We start from the raw sequence: 12,088 nt of genomic DNA on the forward strand, positions 1-12,088 counted from the left end.
AAGGTGGCATAGGGGGCGCTGAGGGGGGAGTATGGTGTTTATTAAAAGTATTTTTTATAATAAACTGTTTCAGAGGTACTTTAAACCTTTGATCCAAACCGAGCTAAAGGCATAACTGAACAAGGTGAAGCATATGAGCAACTGGTGTAAAATGCTGCTTACAAACTGCACTGCAACTACTTTCTTCTTTTCTTTGGATTCAGCTGTTGGATGGGTCAATCAGTTGATCATTTGACACCCAAAATAGGGAGCATAATAGTTGCCAATCTACATTTTTCAGTATCCCTACATTACAGTAGAAACCATGTGCCCTCTATGTGAGAAAGGGGGGGGGGGGTTCCAGCTTTCAAAAGGCTGCAGGCTGGTAACCATTTGTAAGACTTCAGTTTGCTAACAGGTAACATCCTTTAGTGAGAGGGGTATAGGGGGTGCCACATCTCCTTGCAGGGACATAGCTACTACATCCCTCCCCATCGCACACTCCCTCACGACCTCCCTCCACACTCATTACTGCAACCAATCGTTAGCTGTGAGATTAATGAATGGAAACACAGTTCCCTTTCATTGTTCTAAATCCTCGTTTGAATCACCGCCGCCATCCATGAGACGGCGCTGTCATTCACAGAAGCCGATACTTACATGTCCACACATTATCTCCTGTTTGCGAAGTAATACTACGCATAGGGAAGTTATGCACGGGGACATCTTGTGGCTGAATAGTAAAATTAAATTTAAAAAACTTTTTTTCTTACAAATTTTTTGACATTTAGGCTACTTTCCCACCAAGACGTTGCGTTTTAGGGGACGTTAAGGTCGCATAACGTGCCCCTAACGCAACGCCTGGTGGTGTTGAAGTTGGACGCCAGATTGAGCCGCGTTATGCAGCTCTCAAAGCAGCCGCTCCAGGATAGTGATGGGAAGACTGGAACTTTTTAAGGATTTGGATCATTCGAATCGGATGGTTGAAAAGATCCGGATCTTTGAACCGAATCATTTGAATCATTTTACTAGGGAAGCAGACTGGGTGAAATGACTAGCAGGACAGGACTTTCCCTGCACTGTACATTCTGTATGTTCCTGTTTCTTCCAGACAGACATCCACTGTGAACCAAATCTTTCATTGTGATGATCCGGATGATTCGACTCACAAAAAAGATCCGGATCAAATGAACATTATCATGATCCGGACAACACTACGAGTCCCACCACGAGTCACCACAGTGCAGTGAATATTAATTAGCCATGTGGCTAGTCAGTGAGCATGTGCAAACAAACTAACTGCAGCTCTATAGGGGTATAACATACAGCATGCTGCACTTTCATTTAACGTGCAGCGTTATACCCTGATGCAACGTGTGCACACTGTGAACAGCACATTGATTTTACAGTGCTGTGAGTTAGGCTGCGTTACTGGCTGCTGTAACGTGGGACTTTAACGTCCCACTGTGAAACCAGCCTTAAAATTAACTGCTTACCTCCCACACTCCTCAATAGTCGTCCCCCCCCCCAAAAAAAAAAATTTCTTGTAAAATATATATATATATATATATATATATACACACAGTAAAAAAATACATAAAAAGTTACCTTTGGGACTTTTTTAATATGTATGTTAAAATGTTATATTATTGTTACTTTATAGATTATGGGCTTGTAATTATTGATGGAAGCAAAATAAAAAAATGCACCTTTATTTCCAAATAAAATAGTGGTGCTATACATTGTACTAGGGAAAAATTTGAAACGTTGCAATAACCGGGATAAATAGGCAAATAAAATGTGTGGGTTTTCACTACGGCAGCATTTATTATTCTAACACTATAATGGCCGAAAACTGAGAAATAATAAATTTCTTCCATTTTTTTATTGTTCCTATTAGAACACATTTAGGGTTAAATAATTCTTAGCAAAAAGTACCCCCCCCCAGAAAGCCTGATCGGTGGTGAAAAAAGGCAAATGAATGGAAGGAGCGCTGAGGTGAGGTGAAAATTGCTCTGATTTTTAAGGGGAAAAACCTTTGGAGGTGAAGTGGTTAAAATAACGTCACTTGCCTGGCTGTCTGGAATCTGCGCTAATGAACGATTACTCCCTGAGACATATTTAAAAATTGCGAAATAATTGCATAACACAAAAATGAACAATGGGACAGGAATATCAGTGGAGCGAATTTACATGATAAATACATTAAACTGACTTTCAAATCGCATGCAATTTTTTGTCTGCAAAAAAAAATTTGATTTTTCAAAGTTCCAGTTGACTTGAAACATGAATTGCATGTCGCAAATGGAAAAAATAAGTAGACCTGCAGTCCAAATTTTAATGCAGAGAATTCACATATGCCAGTTTACACGCTAGCAGATATACAATACTATGCCATTGAAATACATTATACTGTACATGCAGCAAATGTGTTTTCACAAGTGTAAGTGTGAACCCTACCTCAAAGCCTGTATGGATAGGTGTGCAATTACAGGAAAGCACACCTACATAATGGGTCTATCATTTTAAAACTTCAGGCCCAAAGTTATTGGGTATACCTGTCAAATCTTTTGAAAAAATTGGGTGTTCAGAGGGGCTCAACAGTCAGAAATTTAAACCATACACTCCCACTATTCAGGGGTCCAGGAGATATCAACAGTGCTTGTGATTGCCAGGCACAGGCCCAGGTGCTGGCACAGACTTCTACATAGTACTACAAGTACAACAATAAAAATAAAATACCCTACAATGTTTTTCAGCACCTAGGGTTTTTTGTTTCTTCGACGTCCAATGATCAATGAAAATACATTTGTTGATAAAATATGGAGGATCTTCCTTGACAATAGTATAATGAAGGAAAAAAGGCGCCCTGGTGTGGATAAAAGGGTCTAAAAACAGCTTAAAACGGAAAGAACAACAAGGTGTTTTTCCTCAATGACGAAATCTTTGTAATTAATACACAAGATTTTTTTATTTAGCACAGGAAACGCCACATTGATTTGTTCATTTGGCACTGTAATTGGCCTGAGGAAGTGGGCTTAGACCTGAGAAACGCGTTACCTGTGCTAAATGATAAATCTTGTGTATTAATTACAAAGGTTTCGTCATTGAGGTAAGACACCTAATTGTTCATTCCATTTTAAGCTGTTTTTAGATGCTTTTATCCACACCAGGCCGCCTCTTTTCCTTTATTGTGCTTAGTACACCCCCGTACGCATTATGCCTGAGGGGTGGTGACAGAACACCCGTGGCCTTTGCCACGGCAGATACCTGTCTTCCCTTTTTCTTCAAGAGAGCAACCACGTCCAGGTCCTGGCCAGGACTACCCCGAGTGGAGTTGGTTTATTGTCTCCACCTGCTTTCTATGGTCGGTTGCCCTAGCAACCCTCCTTTGTGAGTAGTATTTCTTTTATTTACTCTCCACACATTATTCAGATGTATTGCACTACTGGGCTCCCGTTTTTGTCTCCTGTCTTTTTCCCACAGGGTGCTGAGACACCCCTACTACACTTTGACGATAGTGTGCTGCAGCACAGTGCTTTATGCATATCTTTGTCTCCTGGTACCTAACTTACAGTGTACCCTGTATGTATTTAGAGAGTTTAGCCTGTCTAATTTCCCCTCATCTGTGACTAATCACAACTATAATTTGATCTCTCAGCTGCGTCATCTGGTTGCCTCGGCAGAACAGCTAATTTGTAACCACAGGATGGTAACCCTATGTCTGCTTCCATGAAAACTGGAAGTAGAGACACTGTAGATTTATTGCAGGATTTGTATCAGCTGTAACAAAGAAATGTTCTCTGAGTTCAGGTCTACTTTAACACTAAGCAGTCTAATGATGATTACAAATATGCCCCTAATGTCATTACAGCTGATTTTGAAATTGTACATATCACGGCAAGATGATAGTAATATTTTTGCTGATGATAAAGGCAGCAGTGGCAATAGTTGGAACAGGTAAGGGCGAAGATTATTATTTTGATTGCTATTACTACTAAAGAAACAGACTTTCTGCCAGCATTGGCTGCCTGCCACGTCACTGCAGTTATCAGCTGAACTTCATAGCTGCCATAAATATTAAGTATGCTATTCATTTTATTACAGATCTCTGAATTGAATTACGGAGTTGTGTCCATATGTACATATGGCAGGAACTGAAGATGGCTCCGGATAAAATGCTGATCTACGTTATGGAATAAATACTGGTATCTATTATCTGAAACATGCTCTCATTCAGGATAAAGCCATTTTAAGCTCAATCAGCATGTGGTGTTCAACTTCCAACATAGCCTTTCTTTTCCTTTTTCTATTACTTTGGAAAGTACTCTGTTCTGATGAGCTTAGGGCTCTTTCACATTAGGGCAGACTTTGTGCATTAACGCAAACGGCAGCCGTTTGCGTTAACCAAGGTAAGATGAAATTCCATAGACTTTCATTTTACCTTTCACACTCGACGCTGCGTTTCGATGCGTTGCGGTTCCGACGCACCCGGGCGCAGTTTTTCCTCCAACGCACACGCGAGCCGGCGTTTTCCGTCGGGTTTAATTACCAGCTACTGCCGCTGATTGCGTCGCACCGCAGATACCCGACGACACGCCGCAGGTAGACAACGCGTGCAGGAGAACGGCTCCTGCTCGCGTTGTCTGATGTGAAAGAGCCCTTATTAACCAATGTGTAAATGGTGATTTGTAAACATTTTTTTAGCAGATAATTTTTATTGAAATTTTGTAAATAAAGTTACAAATAATCAAAACTCAATAATTAGTATTTACATAACTGTGGGCTCTTTTACAAGTTCCATTGTTCTGTTATGACTCTGAAGAAACACCGAGGTGACACGTGACATGAAGAAATAGACATGTGTATGTACAGTGCCAAGCAGCACACAAACAACTGTGAAGTGTTCCTTTTTTTCTTTCTTTGCCTGAAAGAGTTAAATATCAGGAATGCATTTAATGCAAGTGACAGTTTCTGTCCAGTCTGGACCTGTTCGGGACCTGGTTGCACTATAGCGTAATCGTCTTTCACAGAAAATGGCTTGTGAGAGCAGGAATGAGATCAAAAAGTAATAAAGAGATTAAAACTGGTCATAGATTTTAGCTCGGGCATACTTTACTGAAGGTGTCATTGAGCAGAGACAATAAAACTGTAAAAAAAAAAGTAGATTCAAATAAAAAATATAACAGTGGGATATCTAAAAAAAAAAAAAGTCATTTGTAGCAGAACGATTATAGACATGATTATTTATCTCATCAGCTTATTTTTACCTTGGTATTCTTTTAGATTAGTTTCACTTAAATTGTGGTGAATCATCCTGCAGCTAGATATCCCCAGGGCAGGACAACAGCACTGCACTACTAGCCTGTTCATATTATCCTGCGGCAGAGTGCGCTGACAGGGTAATATGCATAGCACCACCCCCTGAACGTTGACTTGCTCCCTGACGCCCTGACTCCCTGTATTTCCCCGACGCATGAGTGCCACACTGCTACAACAACAATCTAATATAGATTGTTGCTGCTTGTCAGTAGATTTGGAGCAGAGATGCTGACCAGATGCTCTCACGAGTAATCACGAGAGATTTCTCGTGATTCAAATGAGATTTAATTGGCGCGGGTGTGCGGCGGGGATACAAGGGGTTATTTACCCATAATTCCACCATCCACCCTGCATTCCAAAGAGCTTGCACGCGTCCTATTGGTCGTGTTGCAAGCCTCACACCAGCGCACTTCCTTCTTCTGGCTTGAAGAAGGAAGTGCACCAGTGTGAGGCTTGCAATGCGGCCAATAGGACGCGTGCAAGCTCTTTGGAACGCAGGGCAGACGGTGGAATTGTGGGTAAATAATCTCTTGTATCCCCGCTGCACACCTGTGCCAATTAAACCTCATTTGAATCACGAGTAATTACTTGTGAGAGCATCCGGTGAGCATCCCTGATTCAGAGAGTGCAGCAGGGCATGGGGGACATGGAGAGCAGCCCGGAGGGGACACAGAAGCATAGCATTAGGCAGTGACCATGCTTCTGTGTCCCATTTAGCTAAAAAAAAAATCTGCTTCAGGATGAATCTGAAGAAAAGGAAAGTATTTACCTTGGTGCCAGGCTTCAGCCAGAGGAAAAGGTGTTACAGGTGCAGTACAGTTAGGCCCCATTTACACTTTATCAGTTGCTATCAGTTATAGCTGAAAGGACAACTGATTTTCAAAGTAATGCCCATGTTTTCCTATGGCACAGTTCCCATTTAACGCATTTTAACTGAAATCTTTTTCACAATGCACTGCTATAGAGAGGAAAAAAGACCCGTACCAACTGATTTAGGGCCCGTTTGCATTAGAAGTGGAGCGATGCGGCTGAAGATGGCTACATAGCCGCATCGCACCGCGGGTGTGCTGATCCCAATGCACGGCAATGGAACAGTTTCCACTGCGTGCATTGTTTGTGGAGCGATCCGACAATCTGCAGCATGCTTCAGATTCTCGCACAGCCGCATCCGCCCGCCGTTCCCTCCATACACTTCCACATCGGGAGATGCGGAAGTGACACGGATGCCAGCGGAAGTGATGCATAGCTGCATCGCATCACTTTCGCTAATGGAAAAGGGCCCTAAGTGTGAATGGGACCTTATTGTGAGGGTGCCAAACTATCTATTTTTTTTAATTCATCATGCATAGAGTTTCAATAATTCCAGTTATTTGCACTTTGAACAGTAGCAGATATCATTTAGATTACTGCCCAGACCAGATATTTCATATGTACACACAAATCGCATACTGTTTTGTTCACTGATAACATCTGTTTTGAATGACGATCTGCAGACTATATATATGTCCAGTCTGTCGGAAAATTAGTTTTGTTAGACATATGCTTTTTTTTAATTCTTCAAAAGTGATTATTTTTTCTCATGGAACATTCATATTTGTTGAATCAGTGAACAACTTTCATAATGGGATTTAGTAATGAATTTACAATAATTCTTATTTTATCAAAATACAGACTACATTTTCATTATACTTTGCTATGTTGCAATGGGGTTGATTCTCTAAACCCTGGTAAAACCTGGTGCAGACAGCACACAGCAAACTACATACTATACAAGAGGAAGAAAGCCCACATGGCAAGCACCATTTGAAAAATTGCAAAAAAGTTTATTCAATGATTAACAACAATAGTATTAACCACTTGAGGACCCACCCTTTACCCCCCCTTAAGGACCAGCGCTAGTTTGATTGATCTGTGCTGGGTGGGCTCTGCAGCCCCCAGCACAGATCAGGGTGCAGGCAGGGAGATCAGATTGCCCCCCTTTTTTCCCCCCTATGGGGATGATGTGCTGGGGGGGGTCTGATCTCTGCTGCCTGCGAGTGGCTGGCGGGGGGGGCACCTCAAAGCCCCCCTCCGCGGCGAAATGCTCCCCCTCCCTCTCCTACCTGGCCCCCTTTGGTAAGCCGGGCTGCACAGGACGCTATCCGTCCTGTGCAGCCAGTGACAGGCTGTCTCCTGTCACATGGCAGCGATCCCCGGCCGCTGATTGGCCGGGGATCGCCGATCTGCCTTACGGCGCTGCTGCGCAGCAGCGCCGTACAAATGTAAACAAAGCGGATTATTTCCGCTTGTGTTTACATCTAGCCTGCGAGCCGCCATCGGCGGCCCGCAGGCTATTCACGGAGCCCCCCGCCGTGATTTGACAGGAAGCAGCCGCTCGTACGAGCGGCTGCTTCCTGATTAATTAGGCTGCAGCTGGCGACGCAGTACTGCGTCGCTGGTCCTGCAGCTGCCACTTTGCCGACGCAAAGATTCAACACACAATGCTAAAACCAATAAAAACAGTGGCAAGATCTAAACCCTGCTGCAAGGGATCAGTAATGTCAAGATCAGTAAATCACATGATATAAGTAAATGACAGGCCCGGATTTCTGCAAAGGCCACAAAGGCCATGGCCTAGGGCGATAAAATCAGATAAGATCAGAAGGGCGGCAGGACTTGGAGAGAGAAGAGGTCATATGTCAAAGTAAATCATCTCCTCTGTTCCTGCAGCACAGCCATCCAATGAGATTCAACACACAATGCTAAAACCAATAAAAACAGTGGCAAGATCTAAACCCTGCTGCAAGGGATCAGTAATGTCAAGATCAGTAAATCACATGATATAAGTAAATGACAGGCCCGGATTTCTGCAAAGGCCACAAAGGCCATGGCCTAGGGCGATAAAATCAGATAAGATCAGAAGGGCGGCAGGACTTGGAGAGAGAAGAGGTCATATGTCAAAGTAAATCATCTCCTCTGTTCCTGCAGCACAGCCATCCAGCGCCCTGCTCTGCACTAATAGATGAATTCCAGAGTTCCCCAATCCCTTCACCTCTCACTTCCTGATGTGTTATAACAATCAGGATCAATCATAACTGTCACCTGATGATCCAATTATTTATATGATCGACATACAGTACAAGTGGATGTGAGAAATACCAGGGATTTACATTACAAAGCAGATAAAACTAAGTTCCGCTGAGTTCTAATGCAGGCATTCACAAACATTTCTGCTAGTTTCTTTGCCTTCTTTTTTACAGCTGTGACACTGACCCCAGTCACAAATTTGACATCTTCCCTGTGTCACCTGACTGCCACAAGATGTTAATATATTTGCTTCCATGAAAGTAGGAATTAGACACACTGTCTATTTATTGCAGGATTTGTATCAGCTGTAACAAAGAAATGTTTTTTCTTTAAAGGTTATTATGTTGTTGAGTATCTTTTAGAGCAGAGAGGAAGTTCTGAGTTCAGGTCCACTCTAATTACAACCAAACATCCAAAGTGGGTCCTCACAGGATGTTTGCTACTTACCTGTTCTGTTTTGGATGGGCTTCTCTCCATTGCTCTGCCCTGCCACCTGTTTGTGGCTCTGACTGCAGCCAGTCGCACAGAGGACAAAGAAGCAGCACATGCTCTGGCCACTCGCACTGCCCTGCCACCTGTTTGTGGCTCCGACTGCAGCCAGTCTCACAGAGGACAAAGAAGAAGCGCATGCTCTGGCCACTCGTGCTCCCTGTAATTTCTCGCTCCTGCCCAGATGTGCACAGCAACCGAGGCCGGTACAGTGTTATGCATTCTTGACGAGTACCGGCGTTCATACATCACCGTAATTTCTCAAGTATGCATTCCCAAAACACTATCGGCTGCTGTGCACATTCGAGCAGGAGCGCAAATTTCCATCGTGAGAGGACAGAGCATCCACTGATTCTTTGTTCAATGAGGGGCACAGCAGCACAACTGAAATGAGCCCATTCAAACCAGTGATCGCTAGTCAGATAGTTGGACAGAATGTTTTTTGGTGGTGGCGGGGGGGGGGGGGGGGCGCTTGGTGACAGCAGGCCTAGGGCACTGGTAAGTACATATCCGGCCCTGGTAAATGACATAATATAATGACATAGTGATGAGTTACAAAGCACCTGAAATGATCTCTAATGATGTAGTACTGTCAGCATAGTGGGCATCTGTCAAGAACCCACTATTACCAGAACCCGGGTTCAGTATATTGAATGTGCAAAGAATCAAAGTGCAAAGAATCATACAAGTGCATATGCATATAGAATAAATACAAAGATATCAAAAATATCTTAAACCAATCAATAAATATACCTAAGTGCAATGAGCTGCAATGAACGTAGTAGAAGCAGCCTATAGTATAAAGTGCATGAGAGGAATGTGAAGTGCTAATACTATCCCCAGGCGAAGGTAGACCAGGTGCATGCAGCAGGGAACGGTCGGCTCCCCTCAGGACAATCCAGCTAGCTCCGCGGGCGTCACCCCGCTTTGAAAGGAGAGAGGATACCGCCTCACTTTTTGAGCACACAGGAAACTGCTAACAGCACACCGCACACTGTACACTGCACACAGCAATTTTACCTGGAACTGGCTGAATAGTGTACTGGGCTCTGCCTCTGATACAGGAGACCTGAGTTCAAACCTTGGCCCTTCCTGTTCAGTAAGCTGCATCTGTTCAGTAGAGAGTTTCTTGGGCAAGACTGCCTAACGCTGCTACTGCTTACTGAGTGCGCTCTTGTGGCTGCCTTGCACGTGCTTTGAGTATGACATGAGAAAAGCGCTATACAAATATAGGAATTATTAAATGTGTGCATAGCACAACTCATGTTATGCACACAGTGTATGTATTGCTTCCATAACAGGTGTTTAAATCTTCCCACCATCTCCCCAGTCTCATTATATTAAAATAATGTTTTTTTTATTTCAGAATAAAGATACAAATGTACAGACTTTTGCACAAAGTTTAAAAACGGATTTAACATTGCTCATAATCACGATAGACCTTCCAGCAGTATAACATACGAGCTTGAAACATAAGAACTTATAACTTACTTATAAGGCCCTTAATTGTGTCAATCTTGAAGCGTTGATCGGGGAGTTATGACAAAGATGGCGTAGAGGTGGCCTGATGGCTTCGATTATATCTTACTATTTCTGGTCGTGTGTTGTGTAGCACGGCCCACCACCCCAAGTACAATTGGGTTGGGCCTGGCTCCACAAAACTCTTCCAGTGTTGTCTAAGTGGAAGGGACAGAGGGTTTATCCCACCTTCCACATTGATGTGTGGGGTACTTTCAGGAATCTTTTCGTAAGATATTTGAGGGCTATAGGAGGTATAGTAGATTTATTTATATAGTAGGAGTTAGGATACTCTTATGAGTCTTACCCTAGGGCTTCTGTTGTGGACTGTCTATTTATTGGCGAGGATGTTGGTCTATCTATAAGGGGGAGAAGGTTAAGGGATTAGTATCTGTCTTCTGGTGATTAAGCGAAAGATAGGAAGCTGTATGATTGGAGGTTTATATGTTCTGAGATTATACTTTAATAACTGATAAAGCTGATTAACATTAGTTCTAAGGCTTAAAGCTTATAGCTTATGCCAATCTAAACCTGAGTGCTTCGTGCTGGACTATGTGCGATGACCCCAGTCTCATTATATAAGCCGTGTGTACTTCTCACCTCCCTGGTCTAACCTGTTCTATTTGGTCTAACAATAATAATAAAAATAATACTTGCAGTAGGAAACCATTGCCCACTTCACTTGTATTTCACTATTTTTAATAAAACATAAGGGGGTATGAAAAAGGTGTCTACTTTATTATACAGTGAGCTGGGAAGGAACTATGCAATAAAGGGTGAGCTTTTGCAGAACTGCAGTTTTTCAGTGATGTCTACAATGAGTTCATTTAGTCCAGGGGAGTATCTAGGCATAGGCAGTACAGGCCATTGCCTGGAGTGCCATTGGTCCAGGGGGCGCCATGTTGCTGGATTAAGCCACGCCCCCTGAACGAAGCCACACACCCTAACTAAGCCCCACCCCCGCAGGTGTTCTATTACTTGCTTCTAATGCATCTGCTTAGCGTAAGTTGAAGGCAGCTGCCACTGTGTCCCTCTGTGCCTTGTACATCCTTTCCCCCCTCCCTGTTGTGCCTCCTTCAGTCCCTTGTGCCATGTCTGACCCCCTGTTTGTCATTCTGTCTCCCTTTATGCCTCCTGTCTCCCTTTGTGCCTCCTTCTGTCTCCATCTGCCTCCTTCAGTCCCCCTGTGCCACCTCTGCCTCCTTCTGTCCCCCAGTGCCTCCTTATGTCCCCTTGTGCCTTTCTTTGTCCCCCTGTGCTACCTCTTCCCCCTATTCCTCCTTCAGTCCCCCTCTGCCTCCTTCTGTCCTCATGTGCCTCCTTTAGTCTCCCTTTGTGCCTCATTATGTCTCCATGTGCCACTTCTGTTCCCTGCGCCTTCCTCTGTCCCCCTGTGCCTACTTCTGTGCCCCTTTATGCCTTCTTCTGTCTCCCTGTGGCACTGTCTGTCCCACTCTGCCTCCTTCTGTCTCCCTGTGCCTCCTTACATCCCCCTCTGCCTTCTTCTGTCACCATTTTGTGGCTCCTTCTGTCCCCCTTTGTGCATCCTTCTTTCCCCTCTGTGCCTCCTTTGTCTCCCTGTGCTTCCTTCTGCCCCTTTGTGCTTTTTTCTGTCCCCCATCATGCCTCCTCCTGTCACCTTTGTTCCTCCTCCTGTCCCCTGTGTGCCTCCTTCAGTCCCCCTGTTCCTCCTTCTTTCCTACTGTGCCTCCTT

General features: G+C 43.8%; 1 long non-coding RNA gene across 1 annotated transcript in view; it reads right to left on the reverse strand.

Annotated features, from left to right (window-relative positions):
• LOC137546513 (uncharacterized) overlaps positions 1 to 6,148 on the reverse strand; it is a 40,695-nt gene extending 34,547 nt beyond the window's left edge. Inside the window, exon 1 of the long non-coding RNA XR_011026273.1 lies at positions 6,071 to 6,148. This is a non-coding gene — a long non-coding RNA (uncharacterized lncRNA). The remainder of the gene's footprint in view (positions 1 to 6,070) is intronic.
• Positions 6,149 to 12,088: the final 5,940 nt, after the last annotated feature.

Source organism: Hyperolius riggenbachi, chromosome 1, assembly GCF_040937935.1.
Source record: "Hyperolius riggenbachi isolate aHypRig1 chromosome 1, aHypRig1.pri, whole genome shotgun sequence".
Lineage (NCBI taxonomy): Eukaryota > Metazoa > Chordata > Amphibia > Anura > Hyperoliidae > Hyperolius > Hyperolius riggenbachi.